General features: G+C 43.7%; 1 protein-coding gene across 21 annotated transcripts in view; it reads right to left on the reverse strand.

Annotated features, from left to right (window-relative positions):
- The window catches only part of SVIL (supervillin), a 224,187-nt gene that overhangs the window by 167,321 nt on the left and 34,595 nt on the right, over positions 1 to 22,271 (reverse strand). For all 21 annotated transcript variants that reach the window (XM_070601832.1, XM_070601827.1, XM_070601830.1 and 18 more), the window contains exon 2: positions 16,248 to 16,345. The gene's annotated coding sequence lies outside the window, so the exon portion shown is untranslated. The remainder of the gene's footprint in view (positions 1 to 16,247; positions 16,346 to 22,271) is intronic.

Below are 22,271 nucleotides of genomic sequence, written 5' to 3' on the forward strand. Positions count from 1 at the left end.
AGCAAACAAGTATTGAAGAAAAACAGCTTGCTGTCAGACAGATAGATGTGCTTGTCAATATGATTTTACATTGTTTACAGAACCCAAATATAGTGCTATGTGTCCCTCAAAATTAACTTGTTTAGGTCCTAATCCCCAGTGTGATGGTATCTGGAGTTGGGACCTTTGAGAGGTAATTAGGCAATGAGGGTAAAGCCCTCATGATGGGATTGGTGCCCATATAGGAAGACACAAGGAGAGCTTGCTGCCTCTTTCTCTCTCCACTACTGAGGAGACAGCAAGAAGGCGGTTGTCTGCTAATGAGGAAGGGAGCCCTCACCAGGAATGAATCTGCTGGCACCCTGGTCTGGCACTTCCCAGCCTCCGGAACTGTCAGCAATAGATGTTTGCTGTTTAAGCCACTCAGTCTACAGTATCTTGTTATAACAGCCCGGACTGAATAAGACATATAGTAAGAGACAACTTTACACTTACTAATTAAATATACATACACAATTTGTACACACACACACACACACACATAGATATGTAATTATAATGACAAAACATCTAATACACTAAGTTGCAAAACAGAATGCAACACTTCAACCCTTCACATTTCATCTAATATGCCTCAAAGAGTATGGCTTTCTGCAAATGTCCTTAAAGCTAAACAAGTCTGAAAAGCACCACTTGAGTATATTTTCACAGGCAGTCTCAGGAGGTACTCTAGATGTGCAGCCACCACAAAGAAAAGAGGACCCAGAGACTTCTCAGAATCGAGCCCTCACTGTTCCTCCATCAGAGATCAATGGGGGTCTCCCAACGGAATCGCAGTGGCTCGGAGCAGCCCTGATACTGTGGGCCCTCTTTGGACCCCTGGACACTTACAGTCGATCCATGCAATTCAGCAACTGGGGAGGGCAAATGTTTTCTATTGTTCTCTACCAGCCTCACGTGGGCATGTTTTCCTGAAAATAAGATGCTTATGTTAGGCCTTGCTCTCTTTCCCCTAAGTGAACAACAAATAGCAAATTAAAAAAACTTACTGATATTCAAACTGTGCTTGCTAAGAAAAATATACACTACAAGCTAGAGCTCACTCTCCCCACAGTCTGCCTGTCAACCCTCACGACGGGAAGGAGGTGGTGGGTCCTCACTGACTCTGGGTCCCTCTCGCCTCCTTCCTCTCATCTCCAGGTAACATCTTCCGGTTGCCTGTTACAGAAGTGGGTCTCGAGAGCTTCAAGTCTGAGGCGCCCCTTCTTAAAGTCAACATTTTCTGGTATCCGCCCCATGCCAGCAGGTGCGTGTTTAGTAAGACAATATTGAAAGGCTACTGGAACTCCATATAGCCTCTCACAAGTTTACATTTTATAAGTTACGGCACTCAGGAGCAGTTCTAGTGCACTCGTGAGAATGGAGTTAGCCTGCAGACAATGCTCAGAACAACATAAATTCCTTCCCCCCGGGGATAACTGAAGTGCGTGAGTGGAGCAGAGCAGCATCACAGCCGGGGTGCACACACCGGGGCAGGCCCACCCCGCCCGAGGGGCAGGACGGACCTCCTTGCTGGCGGTGTGCATGCTCACTGGTCCCAGGACCGCGTGCTGCAGCCCTGAGGCAGCGGCCTCACAAAACAGAGGGGACTTGACTGATTCCCACAAACCACAGGTCCTAAATGGGAAAGCAGGTCAGCTCTGTTCCTTGGAGAGAGGGCCAGTGTAAAAGAGTCAGAGAACAAAGCTGCTAAGCAGCACTCAAAGAAACCACTTTCATAAAGCAAAATACCAGCACTTAGAGAAGTCATTTCTGAGACAGCAACAAGGAAACTAGGGGGAGAGAGAGAGAACTAAAGAGCTGTGCCAAAACCTCTAACCCAGACGTACTGACCAAACTATGGTGGACTCAACCCTTCAAATGGAGGAAGAGGTCTGCGGGCGCAGGACGGTGCGCCTCAGAAATCACAACCTCCCCCTGAGCCTCCAAGAGTAAAGAAATCAGCGACCAGACCAGAGAACCGACGCCACGCAAACACGTGACCCAAGTCAGCACGGTGAGTGTAAACACAAGCCTCGGGGCACACTCAGCGCCTGGACATCACTCCAGGTGATGTCATACAACTCTGGCTCTCACCGTAACTGCATTTGAGTCATTCTTTGACAAGGTATCTAGGGGCCGGCCTGGTGGCCCAGTGGTTAAGTTTGTGCGCTCCGCTTCGGTGGCCCAGGGTTTCACCAGTTTGGATCCTGGGCACGGACACGGCACCTCTCATCAGGCCATGCTGAGGCGGCTTCCCACATGCCACAACTTGAAGGACCCACAACTAAAAATACACAACTATGTATCGGGGGGCTTTGGGGAGAAGAAGAAGGGGGGGAAAAAAAAGAAGACTGGCAACAGTTGTTAGCTCAGGTACCAATTTAAAAAAAAAAAAGAAAAGAAAAGGTATCTAGTACCTGACAGCTGTGAAAGTGGGACCAATGCATGAAAAACACATGCTTTCAGAGTATGGGGGATAAAGTTTAGTTAATAACAATCACAGCAGCAACTAACAGGCCTGCAGCACTTAATATTTGCCAGGCACTGATCTAAGCACCAAACACATATTCACCACTTAATCATCACCACTACTTACTATTACTATCCCTGTTCTACAGACGAAGAAACTAAGGCACAGAAAAGTTGCCCCAGGTCACACAGGTGGTGAGCAGCAGAGTTTGGCTCCCAAGTTCTCATCCTTAACCGCTGTGCTATGCTGTACCGCTGGCTGAAAAATAACGTAAAAGCTTCAAGAGAGAGAAAAATCTTTTCACAAGATTCTACACCCTTCGTGGTTAGTATCTCCAAGATAAATCTAGATACCTTTCAATAACCACAGACTGGTTTCTGGCTTTTCTGCCTAGGGCAAACTTGATCTTCAGCACAGTGAAAGTCCAAACACAGTTCTACAGCCCACACCTGGTAGGTGATAGCTTATTGTCAGGAAAGAGATGGCAGGACTCCCTCCTAGACCTTGGCGGGGGCTCAACCACCTCATGCAGAGCCTGCTACACATGCACCAAAGTTCCACAGAGGGCAGTCCTTCCCCTTGAGAAAGTTTAACGTAGTCTCCCACAACCACGTCAAACAGATGGGAATTAGCATCTACCCAATATAAGGTACTGTGTCACATGCAGAGGAGGAAAAAAGAAACTCAGGCAACAGTGAAGGGTTGAAAGATTTTTCAATCTGGTGCAGTGGGGTAGTGGTTAAGTTCATGCACTCTGCTTTGGTGGCCCAGGGTTTGTAGGTTTGGTTCCCAGGCACAGACCTACACACCACTCATCAAGCCATGCTGTGGCGGTGTCCCACATACAAAATAGAGGAGGATTGGCACAGCTGTTAGCTCAGTGACAATCTTCCTCACCAAAAAAAAAAAAAAAGTAAAGGTTCAGGCAGAAGAGACGGGAACACAAACTTGAGGGGAACAAAGGGGAAAGAAAAATCCTGAGGTTTCTCTTCAAGGAGGCAGACCACCCCGGGAGTCAGTCCTTGAGGATTCAGAAGCAGCTCATTGAGCTCTCACCCCTCACTAGTGGGAATGGAAAATGGCACAGCCACTTTGGAAAGCAGTTTGGTGGTTTTTTAATAACGTTAAACACATACTTACCATACAACCCAGCAATCCCACCCCTAGGTATTTATCCAAGAAAAAATAAAGATGTATGTTCCCATGAAAACCTGTACATGAAAGTCATGGGAGTTTTATTTGTAATTACCAAAAATCAGAAACAACCCAAATATCCCACAGCTGATGAATGGATCAGCACATATCCACACCACGGGATACTACTCAGCAATAAAAAGGAATAAACTCCTGACAACCTGCACCATGAGCGGATCTGCAGTGCCTTAAGCTAAGTGAGAGAAGCCAGACTCAAACAGCTGGACACTGTACGACTCCACTGGGATGACAGTGGAAAAGGCAAAACTATGAGGGTAGAAAATAGATCAGTGGTCGCCAGGGGCCAGGGCCGAATGGAGGGATTGATTACAAAGGGGCACAAGGAACTTTTTAGAGCGATAGAAATTTATATTTTGACTATAAATTGGTTACACAAATTGTGGTTGTGCAATTATATGCACTTATTAAAACTCATAGCTGTACACTTTTAAAAAGAATGAATTTTACTGTCTGTAAATTATATAGCAATACATCTGACATTTTAAAAGCAGCTCAGGGCAATTACGCCAACAAAATGATCTCATGCAATGGCTATTATTATCTTCTGCGAGGATGGACAAACCATTTCTCTAACTTCCTCTATTAGCTCTTACTCTCAATTTCTTCTCATATAATATTCACAGGAAGATTATTGGTCGCTCATTTGTAGGAGAAAAAGCTCCTTTAACCATATAAAATTTCTTAAAGTAACCTCTAAGTGTTTAGATAATTATGGGAACTCTTCTGTATTAAAAATAGACTTGAGTATGTGGCTCTTTTTCCTCGTGCTAAATATGGGCCTGCTGATCACTGAAGAAGCAGCCACGTAAGATGCCCATGGCGCTCTGTCCATCTACACAGATTGCCACTATAAAACCATTAAATCACCAAGAAGTTCAGGTACTGCAATCTCTATGTTGAAGTATGTTGAAGGTAAACCAAGGTTACTGCTAGAATCTTTAGGTCAGAACTAAATCGAAGATAAACCTTGACTCTTGAAGGGCAAACCTTTAGTAGGGCAGGAAAATGAAAAACTTCGCTGTATTGTTAAACAACATAACTGCACTAGGATATGATCTACATACACACACCAAAACTACCTGAATAACCCTGGTTCTTTCCTGTGTTCAATACCTAGCAGATAAGTCTCGACTGCCTGTGAGCGCTAGGCATGAGAGATACAATGATAAACCAAAGTCCCTGTCATGATGGAGCTCACAGGATAGACAAATTATAAATAAATGAATGGACAAATAAACAAACTGATCAACCAATAAAGCACTGAATGTCAGTTAGTAAGAGCTGGGAAGGAAAAACAGGGTAAGAGAATGGGGGGCTTCTATTTCAGATAAAGTCATATTTCAGGTGTCTCTGAGGAGGTAACATTTGAGCAGAGACCTGGAGGAATTGGAGAAGAAAGCTGGTGAGTATCTGGAAGGAGTTCAGGAGGAGGAAAGAACATGTATAAATTCTCAAGTCTTGAGACAGGAGAGTGACTGGTGTGTCCAAAGGTCTAGCAAGGTGGCCAGTGTGGCTGGAGTGGAGCAAGGGAAATGAAGAGTGTCAGGGAAGATGGCAGGATATGCAGGTCAGAGAGAGCTGAGCACAGGTCATACAGGCCCTTTGCCAAAGAAGGACTTTGGGTTTTATTTGGAGTTGCTAGAAGCCATTGTTGGCTGTGGGCAAGGGAGTGACATGATCTTGACTTAGTTTTAAAGAATCACTCTAGTTCCTTCAAGAAAAATAGACTTTGGGGGTAGATAGATGGGGAAGTGGACAAGAAGAAGCAGAGAACTTGATAGGAGGCCACACAGCCACCCAGGTAGAGATAGTAAGACCTGGAACGGGTGGTGACAGTGGAGGAGAAGAGAAGTGGTCAGAATGGACAACTGGCTGCATGATGGCGCCACTGACTGAGATGGAAGGTGCTGAGATGGAGCAGATTGGTTTCATATTCAATACCAGCCATCTGAGTTGCTAGAAAATGTACATTATATTGCTATTACAGAGTTGGGTGAATTAAGATAAAGAAAAGTTTAATTTGATTCAAATAACATCATACCTTAAGACTTTAAAAGCTTGGCTATGGATATAGTTGACTCAGGACCAGTTTAGATATTAATTTTACCTTGCAATAGCATCTCCACTGATTAGGTTATTTACTATATACAGCTAAGAAATGGATTTCTGTAAGAAATTACGTATTCCATTAGTGAACTTTCCAGGAAACAAAGATTTCCAGTGATGCTAATAAAAGCTTCAAAGCTTTCTACGATATATCAACAATGCTTTGAAGATCCCCTTTAGTTAACCCTTGCCAAAAGAAAAGAATGTCAGCAAGACTGTAGAATACAGATATTCTTTACTATATTTACACTATAAAAAAGTTTTCTTCAATGGGAAAGAGAAGTCAAATTATAAGACTCTTTAATTGGTTTACATATTAAAGCCTTTTACATAAACACTGTTTGCTGAACATAATCCACATCAAAGCATTTATCTACTTTACAGATTATTTCTTCAGCTGCCCTAAGATTTCTGTCTTCAGGAAGATCTTTCTGAGTTTTATGAAGCTGCATTTAACCTAGAAAGAGGTCAGAAACAACGCACAAATGCACAACGGGTAGAGTTTGATTCCTGTAGGTTCAGAGTGAGGTACAGTAGCAAGAGAGCCAACAAGCTCAGCTTCCACATTATGGGACTTTGTGCACGTCCCAAAATCACATCTGTTTCATCCAAGGCAAGATTCGTGCCCAGGATCCAAAACACAAGGAAAAGTTTAAATTGTTTTGATTGGAATAACTGTAGCCTGCTAACATGCATAGCGTCTTCCAGGAAGATATCAACTCCAATATTTTCCATCTTTTCCTCCCACTTTCTCCAAATTCAAACCTCAAAGCAACAACACAGAGCCTGATGGAGAACCAGATCAAAACACATTTGGGGACACCAAGCACATGGAACTCTGGAGACAACAGGAACAGACATCACTTTTAATCCTTTCCTGGTGGTAAGACAATGTTTCGATCCAGTTGGAACCATCCAAACTTGAAACCATCTTATAAACTTAGTCTGCTTTTGATTTTTTTAAAAGGTTTACTCAAAAGAAATCAGCTCCCAATGCACCCATACTCGTCCAGCTCTCCTTCATCAGCCAAGAGAAAAATCTCCTTTTAGTCACGTAGGGCCAGGACAGGTGATTTAAATGGCTTCCCTGTGTTTCCTTTTGGTAACATTTCTGAAGTCCTTTAATGGTTTTGCAGGTGTTTTCCTACCACGCTAAATTTCTTAGAATATACTCTTGGAGAGATCTGTCCTCAAAACAATTCACTGTTTTGCTCCAACGAATTCTTTACTCATCTCTCTGAGTTTGGTGACTTTTCCCACAGTATCAGCTATTAAAGACAGATTTTTCTGGCTTGTTGCTTTAAGATGTCAAGATGTATACTACTTTTTTAATCTGGGCTTAGGATTTTCCCTCACATAGCCCCTCAAGGTTACACTAACCAGATGTGTCTGCCTTTTTCCAGAAGACAGTGGCATCGGGCCTTTACCCAGGCCACCCGTTCAGATATTTACCTTATTCCTTCCCAGTGGCTCCAGACAAATCTTTTCAATTTCTGTTTTTTGAAAATCTCAGAGTTAAAACACACACATACCCACGCAATGTCAAATCCTCTGCCAAGACTGAATTAGTGCGTTTTTTTTCTTTAGACTCATCTATAATGACCTAAAGATGTATTATATCTGGATTCTCAGAGGTCTGTTAAATATTAACGATGATGATGTGAAATGTGAGAAAATTGGGTCAGTCCGAACCTCCATTATTAATCCAGTCTGCTATCATTTCTTGGTGAGATTCTATAATACATTCTGACACTGTCACTGACCCACTTGAAAAGTTAATGAGGCCTATAAGCTGCCTCTTCAGAAATATTCCAAAACAGAATGGTAGCTAAAATTGCTGTTCCAGAACAGGGATCAGCAAACTGCAACCCATGGGCCAGATCCGGCCCACTGCCTATTTTTGTCAATAAAGTTTTATTGGAACACAACCATGATCATTCATTTCCATATTATCTATGGTTGTTTTCATGCTACATTGGCAGAGTTGAAGAGTTGTGACAGACACCATATGGTCCACCAAGCAAGAAATATTTACAATCTGGCCCTTTATAGAAAAAGGCTCACTTGTGGTCAAGAGCTTTAAAACCAATGACTTCTAAAGCAATGATTGTAAATCCCCCTCTGTGTGGCTTTGCAAAGTTACTTAAGTAGAATATCATGTTCCTCAACATAAAATTAAATGACAAAATTACACACAGAGCCTGAGATTCAGTAGGCAATAAATATACCTCCCCTTCTTCGACTTGGCAAGCTCCTCCTGGTCCTTCAGTACCTGGTTCAATAGCTCCTCCTCTTCGCTGTATTCTCCCTGCAGAGATGGACCTTCCCTCTGCTTGGCTCCCCAAACTATTCACCAACGGCTCTGCCATAGTCTCCTTATCTAACCGCTTGTCTTTCTCCCCATCTAGAATGTGGACTCCTCTGGGATAAGCGCCACATCTTATTAGCTTGTTTCCTCAGGGCCTGGCACATAGCAAGATCCTAGCAAAGATTTTTTCACAGAATGAGTGAGTGAAGAAATAGCAAATCAACACTAGAAAGATTCTAAATTCTAAAAAATGCCATGCAAAAATCATTAATAATGTATTAGTAAATAATACCAGACTTCCCAAACTGTTTCACAAATAATGAACACTTTTCTTTGGTCGCCAATTTAAGGTTATAACTCGCTACATAGTATAGCAGTTTTACTGAGCATGGAAAGGGCAAGTCAACACTCCAATCGTATGTAGTTACAAAGAAGTTCCTAGAACCCAAGGAAGCAATAATGACCCTTGTTTAAACCAACAACTTAAAAAAAAAACTCTAACCAAGCCTCTCATCTTTGAATGACAATGTAAAGTATGATATTCTTTGTCTATAACAAGAGCCTGAATTTTAAGATTTCTAATTATGGTGATTCACTTTAGCATAAAATAACTTCTCTGGAAAGATAGTTGTTTTGGTTTCTCATGGATTTAGTTAAAAGAGATTCATTCAGTCAGACAGGAACAAGTCAGGCTCTGAGCGAGCCGGTGAGGATGTCACAGTGAAGAAATAAAGTGCCTGCCCTCACTCTGGTAAAATCAATGAGTTTAGAGAGATCGCAGAATTCATTTTGATGAGATTCTTCTTTGAGTTATCTATAGTCCATAAATTTTCCATTATAATATATTCCATAAATAACTAAGAGGGGCTCATGTTTCCAAAATAGAGGCTGGTTTCCATATTGAACTGTTTCCTCTGCTGTTACAACAAATTACTGTATAGTTGGTGGCTTAAAACAACACACATGTGGGGCCGGCCCGGTGGCACAGCGGTTAAGTGCACACTTTCCACTTTGGCGGCCCGGGGATCACCTGTTCGGATCCCGGGTGCGGACATGGCACCACTTGGCACGCCATGCTGTGGTAGGCAACCCACATATAAAATGGAGGAAGATGGGCATGAATGTTAGCTCAGGGCCAGTCTTCCTCAGCAAAAAGAGGAGGACTGGCAGCAGTTAGCTCAGGGCTAATCTTCCTCAAAAAATAAATAAATAAATAAATAAAAATACACAACTATGGACCAGGGGGCTTTGGGGAGAAAAAGGAAAAATAAAATCTTAAGAAAAAAAACAAAAAAAAACCAACAACACACATGTATTATCTCATAGTTCTAGAGGGAAGAAGTCTGAAATGGTTCTCACTGGCTAAACATCAAGGCTGCATTCCTTCTGGAGGCTCTAGGAGAGAACCCATTTTCTCATTTTCCAGTGTCTAGAGGTTGCCCGCATTCCTTGGCTCGTGGCCCCTTCCTCCAACTTCAATGTGGCAAAGGCGGTGGAGACTTTGTCACATGGCCTCACTGACACTGACTCTGTGGTCTGTCTCCTTCCTTCAGAGGACACTCGTGATGACAGTGGGCCCACCTGGATCATCGAGGATAATCTCCCCATCTCAAAGCAGCTGGCCGGCAACCTAAATTCCCATTTGCCATGTAACTGACCATATTTATAGCTCCCAGGATTAGGACATGAACCGTCGACCCTTTGGGGAGCCGTGATCCTTCCTACCACACGTATCTTTGTAGCAGTCAGGTCAATGAGCCCAGGTCACATGTAGGACCCAGCGTGAAAAAACCAGTCCTCACCACTTGCTAGAATGTTACTCCTGCCCACACAGTCCCCCCACGCCTCACAGAAGCACATCACCCCTGTTCTTTACCAGTCCCTCCCAGGAAACTGCCATCTCCCACTCATCGAACCATGTTCTAACCATGCCCTCAACTGTCCTAAGAATTAAACCAGGGATTTTTCTCCCCGCCCCAAGTGAAGGGAAAACCATGCCCTTTCCTGCATCCTTCTGTTCTAGGTGGGATAAAACCCCCTTGGCCAAGTGTTACACAGAGACTTGTTAATTATAGTAAAGATTTATTCATCTATGTCCTGGTACTGTGTTACATAAACATACATGTGTTCATTCATTCTTTTGTTTTTAAAGTTCAAAGAATAGGTACGCGTGTGTACACGCACGTGTGTGTGATATAAATTCCTTGAGAGGAAAGACTGTTTAACTTGCTAAACACAGATACTTAGTAAATCAGTAAACTTAGGTTAGTCAGCTAACCTCCAAGCCGAGAGCTTACTAAGCCACCTTTGACCACGACAATAAAATAAGATGTTTCTGGGACTGTACACAGAGTCTTGTCCAGATTTCCCGTCGTCAAGGAAAGTGGAAAGAACCGTGTGGTGTGGCTAGGTCCAGTGGGACAAGAGAGGTCATTCTGGGCCCTGAGATACCACCTTAGGGAGCTGGGGCTACTGGCGTTTGGAACACTGAGCTGGATTCTGGTTTGGGGGAATTAGAGCCAGCTCTTCTGTTTTCGACAACAGCCTTTGGCCGCACATCGGCTCCATTTCACATCGGCTCCATTTCAGCCGGCGTTCGCCTAGGACAGAATGCCCATTTGGCTGTATGGAGCAGATTTTCCAACTCTCTCTCCTATTGGCACGCAGTTGTGACCCTTGGATACTGGAAGCATCTATTGAGAACAGCCCTAGTCATTTGTACAAGAGTTCTTCCCAGGTCATCAGAGCCCATCTGTCCAGGGACCAGAGCTCACTCACCTCAGTCACATTTCAAAACAAAGTTTGAAAAATACCTTGATCGATCGGTACTTAACAACTGCTATTTAATTGTGATCATTTTTAGAATTTCAAATTAAAAAAAATTAAACTTAGGAAAGAGACTGAATTGTGTTGACACTCTCTCCATGTGACTCTCCCAGACGTTCTATTCTACAAATTCTTCCTCTTCCCTTTTCCCCTTCAGCTCAGCTGTACCCCCAGCCTGGGAACACAGATGCCAAAAAGATGTGTTCACTTTCCACCCCCATGGAATCCTTCTAGGCGTGAGAGGTGAAAAATGCTAGAAGATTTCCATTTCTCGTGCTCCTTTGTTCTGTCAGGCACTTCAATATCCCCAAGCCAAAGAAAAAATCCTGTCAGGACAACCAGGCCTTGCTCAGACCTGAATGGTGTTAGTGTCACTAAAAGTGACACTTGGGACTTAGTTTCATGGGCTACTTATTGTCATCTCCCAAATTCCATGAGCAAAGAGACGGAAGAACTGCCCTTTGCCCTCAAGTGCTGTTATCTGCATTCTCGGGTCAACTCCGTCAGAAGCTCATTCGTCTGACTGAGCTTCATTCATCACACCCTTAATGCTCCACTTTCAACCCAGAGAACCCAAAATGCGCAAGAGATCATCCTCCCACATTTCCTCAGTCATGGGAGAAGAAATGCTGTGAGAAAGTCACCAGTCTTCATACCAGGACAGATCTCAGCAGAGAAGCCAGACTCTGCCTTTTCTGGAAGACAACAGGTCTGGATTCTTGCTGGAGCCCCACACTGGTGAGGGATGGTTGTGTGTCAGAGGGAAGCTAAGAGATTGTTCCCTGGGAAATTAAGCCCAGCACAATGTAGCAAACTAACCTTGAGTACGGAGAACAAGCTTTTGTCCAAACAGAAGTTACCCAACGTAGTAGGAGCCTCAAGGGTTCAGTTACTATTGAGACGCCAGTGCCCTCCTCGCCCATGTCAGAATGAGAGCACCACGAGACGATGGAAGTTGAATGCACGGCCACCTCCTGGCAGTGGTTTTCTTGTCACAGCCCATGTACAAAATTAATACACCTGGGTTTATAGTCGTCTGAACGCAATGGAGAGATTGTCTTGCTCCGCTAACTTTTACTAAACTGTCAAACACAGTGGCAAATGCATATGGCACAGCCCTGTGAGAACAGAAGCAGTGAATACAGCCAGCGAAGCCATGTTCTAAGAAAGACTGGCAATCTCAGTCTACACGCTCTACTCCTCTCTGCATCAGATGGCGCTTCTTTATTAAATATTCGGTTAGAAAAACAATAACCTAAAACAAAAAGCATTGACTGTAGGTTGGCAGGTCTAAGGATGAACGACCAGAAAGCCTGACATTTTCTAAACACCTGTGTTGGGTGTGATGCTCGAGGCCAGAGATCCAGAGGCCCCGCAGAGAAGCCCACTACCTGAAGAGATCAGCATCTAAACCACACAGGCACAGGCTCTAATATGAGTTTTGTCCAGTGGGGCCCAGAAGCTCCCTCCCCAACAGGTGCACCTGACCCAGCCGGCTTCTTGGAGGAGACACCTGAATGACATCATTAGTGATCAGCCAAACTTAGCCCGTTGAGAAGGGAGGGTAAAGGCCTTCCAGGGAGTAGGAACAGCATGTGCAAAGCCATAGGGTTGAGACTGAGCCTGGCATTTTCAGAAGACTGACAGTAATTATGCATGACTAGAACATGGTTCAGCGGGGCGGGAGATGGCAGCCTGCATCAAAGGTTCTTCCCTCTATGCCAGGCAGAGATGCTAATCAGCCTAAGGTGACAGCCAAAGATTGAGGCTGTAACAAGTGCACCATGCATTTCAGAAGGTGACAGACTCCAGTGCAAGATCAAGAACAACAGGCAAGCGGGGGCTGGGAAGAATGACTCGCTGATGAGGCTCCTGACTGGGCCAGCAAGCCTGGCATTACCTGCTGGGCTCGTCTCACTACAGCTGTCAGGGGCAGGAGGAGCGAGGGGCTGTGAGAGAAGAGAAGCGCAGAGCCCTGCAGGGCTGCGACCAGTGAGCTGCCGGGGCTGGGCCAGAGGGAAGGGGATTCTGAGTGGCAAAGTTGGGAAGGGGATGGCAGGAGAAGAATGGAACTTCGGCGGAGTAGGAGAGTGGGGCAGGGCTGGAAAGCCAGACTGAGGGCCTGTGTAGGGGGAGGGGAGACAAGTTGGCAGCGATCATGTGACACAGATTGAGAGCTTCACGAATACTTGGTGATGAAGAGAGACACTAGCTACCTCAGCACAAAGCCCGACACGCAAAGGCATGAGAATTTCTCAAGTCAGAATGGCGCGCGAGTGAGTGAGTGTGAGTGTGTGTGTGTGTGTGTGTGTGGAGGGGGAGAGAGAGAGAGGAAGACAAAGAAGAAGACATGGAGCACAAGTCCATGGTTTCATTATGTTAACATCTCATGACTGTCTCAAAATTCCTCCTCAGCTGACCAAAAGGCAATTATTATTGTGCTTTAAAGTCCTTGTACCTAAAATTTCCTTTCCTGATAAACTCACTTAGCATGGAGGTTCTGGAAAAGTCTGCCTACCACCTTCATCCTTATGGTCACCTGGGAGGGGAAGCCAAAACACTGAAACTGACCCTCAGGGCACCTCTTCAAAGATATTATTAGATCATCAGAATTAGATTTGACTCTCTCATCAGCCAGACTTCTCATCTGCTACAAATCGAACTACACACGTTGCAGGAAAGCTCCTTCTGTCCGTGCTCCTTGAACTCATTCATTTATTCAGAGGCAAGGCTTCTCACACAGGGCACCTTGGCCCTGTCTCGGGGACAGACATGCCGCCTCCACGTGACTTACCACACACTTCCTCTCAGATCTGACAGAGGGGAAGACTCAGTTGTGACAACCAGCAAACGCCCTTCCTGCCCCCCACCGCATAGCCCCTCAGAGCGGTTTCCTGGGTGGGGCTGGGGAACACAGCATGCAAACTGCCTGCCATGGCGACACCAATGCTGGCTCTTGGCTATTGCTTCTCTCCACATCTCACTTGTAAGCATCTTGGAAAGAGTCTTCTGTGGGTTAAGTAGTACATAGGCACAGCTTTTGGTCACCACTATAGTGACAGCACAGCGTGCCCCTTCCTCAGCCCTTCCAAGAGAGGGAACCAAGCATGGGCTGTCGCCCCCCGCAGACTGGTGGTCAGTGAAGACCACAGCCGCTGTGTCAGCACAGCAAGAAATTCATGGACAAAGGGACTGCCAGTCCCCAAGGAACTTCTGGCTTGGGCAGGGAGATGCATTCATTCCTTCATTCAGTAAATGTTCACCGAGCACCTGCTATGCCGCAGACACTGACCAAGGGGCTTGGCATAAAGTACCAAACAAAACAGAAAGAAGTCCTGTGCCTCATGGCGCTAATATTCCAGCGATAAGTGAGGAGACGCCCTCACACATAATTAATAAAAGGACCCAACCAATGACGTAAGGTAAGAACCAAGTGATGCTGCATTTATAAGGAAGACAGAGGAAACATTTGTTGCAGGAATAAGGGAGGCTTGATGAGGAAATGGGAGCATCAACCTTTGTTAAAACACAAACATGCCATTATAGGCTCGAGGACATGCTCTCCAGAGATGGTCCCGGGACATTTAGACACTTTAAAAACGGTGATCACGTTATGTTTTATCTCATGTTTAATGACCATGCCCCTGCCGTACCCAAGGAGTGGCAGACGGGGAAGCTTGGCTGTGGGAGGCAGACACTGGCGGCTCTAGGGTGGCAGAGCAGGTGGGGTTCAAAGGGCATGTTAAGATCCTCCTAAGAGTCAGGTTTATAATCAACTCAGGTAATCCTCGCCCTCCCAGCCCAGCAACACACACACCCACTTCAGACAGCTTTTCAGCACTTTCTCCCCTGGGTGGCTCCTAATTGTCATTTACCATGATTCACGGGCGCTGACGCCTTTGCTGGGAGCCAGCTGCAGGGTGCTCTTTGCCTGGCCTGGCCTGGCCCTCACTGTCCACGGCACTCTGGGCTCCCCGCTGCCCTGCAGCCCCCTCTAAGCACCTCATTACCAAGGAAGTATGCCGTTTCTTTCCAGACAGCTCTCCAAGGTCATAAGGGCTAAGAGGGAGCCATTCAGAAAATATGCTTGAGAATGAGTTTCAAGAAAGTCACCCCTAAAGCATGACAGATGCACCAGACGTTACAAGGGCCATAATCTAGGTGAATATCTGCTTAATTTTTTAGATGTGCAGGAAAAAAATGAACCAAAATCTTCACTTCCTTTGGGCCATCAATTGAGAAATTGGACAATTCCTTTTGGTCGAAAGGGACCTAGAAAACCTTCTTCTTGATGCAGTCAGGCTCCCCTTCAGCAGCGTCCTCATCGGACAGGTGTACAGTTTCTACAGAAATATCTCCTACAACAGAGAACTTCCTCTAGGCAAGGCAACCTGTTCATCGGACAGTCAGATGTTTCCAAAATTCTCCTGATGTTTCTTTATATCCTCAGCCTATTGGCCCAAGGACTGCTTTGGATAAAAAAGTAGATCAGTATGAATTTAAATATGGTTACTTTTTAACTATAAATCCAATCATTAAGCAGAGAAATTTGAAAAAGAGGGGAAAAATAAATGGAGAGTCTGAGAATTGGTGAGGAGGAATTGTGATTGTCCCTAAGACAACATACTGTGAAGAGATTCTGGAACCAGTCTATTGGGGAACAGTAAACAAGCTGATGGTGGGCCTGAGCTTTTGGCCGAACGTTCTGGGGAAGACGAGAACTGAGGGCATTTAGGTAAGGAATTCTGGCCTGGAGAGGATAACGAGCTCTGGGATTAGATGGCTGGGAGAGAAGAGCTGCTCCTGAAACCCAGCCAAAAAAAGAACTGGTCTTGACAAGGTGAGGCCCTCAGTTGTCATGGGTCTTAAATTAGCTGGGACCGGGAAGGTGATAGGGAAGCTGGTCATTAAGTTTTATCAAATTTATGTGTGATTAAAATGAGCCCCCTACACTGTAGCTGTCTTTCTATAACTTATAATCTTGGGAATTCTCAGTCTCTCTCTAATGTGGGGATGTCACACAGCACAGGCAAGGGAGGTGTGGCCAGGGATCCAGGCTAAGAAAAGGAGTAAACTGTTTAGCTGGGTCACACCTTCATCCTCATGTATACCTACCTGGAAAAGCTTACGTAAGAAGAATATGCTAAGTTTTGTTTAAAAAAAAAATCAGATTACTAAATCAGGAAAGTACCAGGTTTTTTTTGTGAGAGAAAATACCCAAAACTCTGTGTTTTGTTTGCTACCACTGCAGCTGGCCTCCACAACGTATTGCAAACGTATTCTGAAAGCATCAATAATTACCTTTATTTTGTTACTCAAAACTCAAAAAGAATTCACCATCCCTTCATGGGCTTCTCCTTTAGTTTTGGAAAACAACCAGTCTCCAATGTGGCTAGAATCTGGAAAAGAAAAAAAAAGTTTTAAAAGTTATTGGATGTAACTTTCAAAGCTGAGAAATACATATGTGAGGTCTGTGCTTCAGTTAACCTCTGAAAATATTAGAGTACATCCTCCTTTATCAATATCTTTCATTCCCATACGACCTAGCACAGTGGAATTGGAAATTGACACACAATTTCTATGACTCTCTTTTTTTTCTCTACTTGGTAATTTAAATCATGACTAAAACCACTTGATTGAATCCGCTTTAATCTGACTTAACTTGAAACATTTGCCATCAGCGACTGTAAACAACCAAGTTACCCCCAGTTTCAGCAATGCACAGTTCCCTTTCTTGCCCAATAACCACCTCAGTATTGTGGCAAGTTATGTCAAACAAGCATTGCAAACAGTTCACCCACACAGGCAGAGGAAGCAACAACATCCACAGACCATCCACAGTAGACACTGCAAGTAGGAAGGGAAAAGTGTCAATTATGCTTCCTTTATCTCAATGAGAGGGAGCAAATCTAATTATAACGGATGAACAAATTATTATCTCCCAAGGATGCAATGAAAATTTCCAAGATCTTGAATCAAAATGAAAAGTGCTGCAATTTTTAATAATGTAGGATTAGCTAATTCAGGTTGTGGATGCTTTACTGCTGTGACCACATCTGCTCCTTGAGACCGTCTTCCCTCTGGCCGTGACTGATGGCTTTGTTCTCTGGACCAGACAGTGCAACTTCAGAAGCCAAAGGTCACCGGCCCCCCCAGGTGTCCAAACACTAGGTGTGGTGTGGCAGGGGCAGCACTCAGAACCCTGGTTTTCCGTCTCCTTCCCTGCTTCCTTTGTGATTAACGCCACACCCCCCAGGGTCTCTATTTGCCCTGCTTGGCAGAGCAAAAGACAATGTTCTTTCAGTTTTCCTTGTTCCTCCCACCGCTTCATTCACCAGAGGCTTCGCCTTAGTTTGTGTCTTCCTGTTTACAGCAGCAGCAAAAGGCATTGAAGTACCGAAGTGCACAGAGAACTGTGCGTGCGTGTGAGAAGCTCTTCACAAAACTGTCTACCTACAGGGATGTCTACGGCAACATGGCCCAAAAAACCCCCAAACTCTAAACTACGCAGATGATCAGTGGCCCAGTGGTCAGGACATATTTAAGTATATTAAAACAGATTTACCCAATGGGCTATGAGGCAGCCATTAGATCAGATAAATGTGAAAAAAAGAGAAACATTAAGATTATAATATATAGGCAAACACTTAGAACACTATTGGAAAGAGCAGAAGTTAAAATTGTACCCAAGTGCTGATCACAACTTTATCAAAAGTATGATGACATATAGATATAGCTACAGAAATTATAAAATTTTACATATGTAAATATATACATATATCTATAAAGAGAGAGAGAGGGATATATCTATATATCTCCATAGACATATACAGTGCAAATAAACTAAAAGAAGGAGTTGGTCGATGACTATTAAACTCTAGGACTCTATGAAAACAGAGTGATGTAGCTCTGGCCAGACTTAAAATATCCAACACTTCAGAATTACAGAAGCTTGTGACCAAAAGGGACTTGAGTTCAACCTTTTCACTTTACAGCTTAGTAAATTTACACCAAAATAAATTAAGTGACTCATCCATGATCATACAGCTACTCACTGGCAGAACCAAGACCAGCACTGGGATCTCTCCACTCATAAATCTGTCCTCTTTTCTACAGAGCCCATGGCAATGGATTCATGCAAATAAGTCAGAGGGTCCTTGTCATCACTCAGCATCCAAATCCCTGGACAGTTAGGATCTTTCTCAGGGAAGCATGCCTTCAAAACACTAAAATATTTCCTAATAATCAACCATTTTATGACTTGAATTCCCACTCAAAATTCCATCCTTGTTCACCATCAGCAGCTACACCCGATCATGTCTCTTAGTGTCCTGTACTTCCCACAAAATGATGTGTGTCCACTGCAAAGTGAAACTGCAAATCCTGCCCCCAAAACAGAATTTCAGGAGGTTAATCAAAATGACATTAAAGAACTTCCCCAATAACAGGTAAAAACAATGGCAGACGGGGACTAAGCAGTTTGAGGAGGAGACAATCATTAAAGAGAAAAACTGTAAGTTGGTGGCAAGCTAGGGATTTCAATATGGAATGAGTTTAATATTAAAGAATAGAAAAGACCCCAAAGGAAAATGATCAAGACCTGGAATATTTTTGAAAAACTGGCCATCTTTAAGATGTGATGTAAATGTCACATGTGATTTAAAAAGTACCACAATTTACGATCATACAATTTTGTCCAAAGATTTACTCATCTCAAAACCATCAACAGTTGATTTTCCATTGCTCATTCTAAGAGACAGCCATGGTCAAAATGATAATCTAAATTTTGTTGACTATAAACTAAAATAAACTTATTTTCATAATTTTCAGTTTATTTTTTTGCAAGATAAAATCCCAAAGCTTTTTTTCATTACATTATGAAATTTTGGTCCTCATTTAAGTGGATTCACTTCAAATGGCCTTTTTCTGGTTCTAATTATCCTCGAATAACAAGGACCTGCTGTAGAATTTTCAGAAAGAATTTTTTAAAGTATAAATCAGTAATATGGAGGGTATTTATCTATCATTTCAAGCCAAGCATGCATTTTAGAAGCGGAAACTTCAGATCCGAAATATGAACTACTCAGGGACGTCACGTCTCTAGCTGGCCCCTCTATCCTCAAAAATAACACATTTTTATATTTTGTTTTATACAAAATGAAAGCAAAGATTACAAAATTACAAATGACTATTTTGTCCCAATTCTTTTAAAAAGTGTGAGAATATAATAATGTATTTAGCATCCTGAATTACATAATTAAGTTTCCAGTTTTACCATCCTATTTTATTTGAACAAAACCATGGAAAAAGCTCCATGAGGTTCTAATAGTTGCTGATTTGCATACTGTGATTGGTTTTATCACCTGCAATTATCTGTAGTTCTGTATAATTCATGGTCTGAACTTCACCTGAGAACAATCAAGTTGGCTGAGTTTCCCTATGTTCAAAATGTTTATTACATGAAAATAGTTAATATTCAGGGCTCTCTAACATTCACGTAGAAAATGAAAGCTATTCTAGTATGATAAAAACACAAGGCTTCATTTTAGAAGCTTCAATTATTTAATGGAACATTTTCTTCCAGAAGAATAAGAAAAATAAGAGGATATTTTTTCATTAAATAAAATTGCAACATTCTATAGTAGAAAGATATTTTTCCTTTTACTTTCCAAATGGGTAACAATATTAGTGGTCTAAATAATTGATGATGAACACTTAAACTATGTGGGATAATAAATAATTTTTAAAGATTCATTTATTAGGGACTTGTCAGCTTCTATGACCAAGAAAATAAACAATTTATGATTTAGTTTGTTTACTAATTCTGTCTCAAAGGTCAAGACCAAGAATATTGACTCAGTCTTGCTGTCAGACTCATTTATCTCTCAAATCAGTATAAATGTATGGCTCAGGATTAAGATGTGACTAGTAGTTCTCTCCAGGAAGGACAACAAGGCCCCGGTTCCCCACAGCCACCAGATGCAGAGGGACAGCGATGTGGAACACCTGCCAGGCTCTACTGCAGACGCCCGGATTGTTTCACTGCTGCAGTCTAAGGACAAGAAGAAGAGTAAGCTCGAAACCAGCTCCCAAATCTGAGACTCACGCCAAGGGATGAGAAGAGCCCTCTGGCCCTTCCTGGAAGGGACGCAGTGAGCAGCCAGTAGCACAGGGAGCTCAAGGACAGGGAACCCTGCTCCAGCTTGCTCAGGTGAGCGGCCGTCAACCTCCGTGAAGAACCCTGGTGGTTTCAGGGCCATCGAAAGGACGTTTTTGTGCAGGGAAGCTTGAGCAACCCACAGAAAACAAGAAGTCAGGAATTTGGCTCCTTATTTTCAGCCAATTGACTTAGAAGCAGATATTTCTCAACATTAAACCTGCCTTTAAAAGGAAAGGCATTCCTAGACTTACTTTTGACTCTAAGAGATGAGACGATTAAGATGATAAAGCTGAGCAGCCTTCTAGGCATGAGCGAGGCAGAACACCCCTACCCCATAAAAGCAGGTGGGCCAGGTGGGCTCAGGGATGCCTCGGACTGAGGCATTCGGCCACTTCCTAACTCGGGCAGCTTCCTCCCTTCTCCAAACCTCTTTACTCTTCTGTAAAACGGGTAGAGGAACAAACCCACACGATTCTGACAGCTGTAGGTATCAAGCATGCAGCACTGTGCTTGGCATACACAAAACGTTCGGGGGTTAGTTATTACTATTTTTCTTACTACATTCAGAATAGAATAACTTTCTACCTTCTCTGAACTTTGGGGGAGGCTGCATTAGACGTTTTCTCTAATTAAAGCTGACCCTTTCCGCCCAAAACTATGACCAGGGATTTTTTTATTACTATGAAGATACAGAAACACTAAGACTCCAGAAGGCAGCATTCTGAACTCCTTTTTCCTGCCTCCAGAATAGACACGCCCCTTATGACTGTGTTTAATGATCACTGACAGTGACATAGCGCCAGGCCCCCAAAGTGTTTTCCATGTCTTAACTTATTTAAAACTCATAATCCTATGAGGCAGGAAGGGTCCTTATCTCCATTTGACAGATCAGTAAACTGAGACACAGAACCGTTAGGCAACTTGTCCAGGTGTCACAGCCAAACCAGGATTCAAGCCATGCAGGGCAGCTGCAGAGTCCGCACAGGACCTCTGTTTTGTGTATGTATTTGGGGGGTGCAGAGAGGAAAGGCAGGGAGGGAAGAAGAAGGAAAAAACAAAACAGTCTAGAAGATTCTCTCCCTCAATACACACACACACACACATTCACAGCAAAGAAAATTTCAATTGTAAAGACATCACCGAGTACATTCTCACCGGCTGGTTGTTCTAATAAAAATGTTCAATATCTTAGGAAAAGGGCATTCTTTTCCTAGAGATACTTGGAGAAGCAGGAGGCAAGAGAGGCCTGGACACCAGGCGGGATGGTGTCACAGAGAAGCATAGAAAGATGAGACCTGCAGCGCCGTCCCTGGAGAGGAGCGTGTTGTTGTGGACCCAAGTGCGGTCTAGGACCAGGCTGTTGTGTTTATCACAACTACACAAACACAAGACACCTGTGCATTCCAGACCTTTCTCCCTCCCTAGAAATAGTCCCCAAAGCATTCTTCCTAAATAGGATGACTTCAAATGTGAGAAAAGCCAGAATACCAGTAGCTGCTACTGAAACAAGGATGGGAATATATGTGTCTGGTCTCAAACTTCATCACCAACCCGACTCAAATCTCCCCTCGCCATTAAATATTATCCCCACTGCAGGGCAAGCCTGTGAGATGGAGTGTTGCGCTTCAAGCCACAGAGTGACTGATACATATATATATAATATATATTATCAACGTTACATAATTAAAATTCCCGCTTGTAGATGCTATGACAGGCTAAGCAGCCCAGTGAACTTCCTGGAAGACCACAGCAACCACCTGCCCCCATCCCACACACAGCCCTGGGAATCGCGCTGGGTGACTACTGCACCCCAGGAGGAAGGCACACACCTGCGAGAACAGGGAAGGGAACAACGAAGCTTAACATAGCTCCTGTTGCACCTACGGTTAATATAGTTATGCTAGCAATCACAAGTGTGTCCCAAAATACAATTTAAGGCTCTCTTCACACAACCAAAGGGCAAAAGGAAAACTAAAGAGGAATTTGGCATTTGTGGGAAAGCTCAAGGTGAGAGATTGACATCCTAACCCACTTGAACTAAGCAACCTTACGGGCAGAATTAGAAGGAAACTGGGTGTTTGGGGAGTAGCTGTGAATTCAGGAAGAAAGACGGCTCCAATGAGAGAGAAGGGCTGGGAATTGCTGTGGAGCCAGGCTGGTCCCTC

The sequence above is a fragment of the Equus przewalskii genome, chromosome 30 (assembly GCF_037783145.1).
Source record: "Equus przewalskii isolate Varuska chromosome 30, EquPr2, whole genome shotgun sequence".
NCBI classification, from domain to species: domain Eukaryota; kingdom Metazoa; phylum Chordata; class Mammalia; order Perissodactyla; family Equidae; genus Equus; species Equus przewalskii.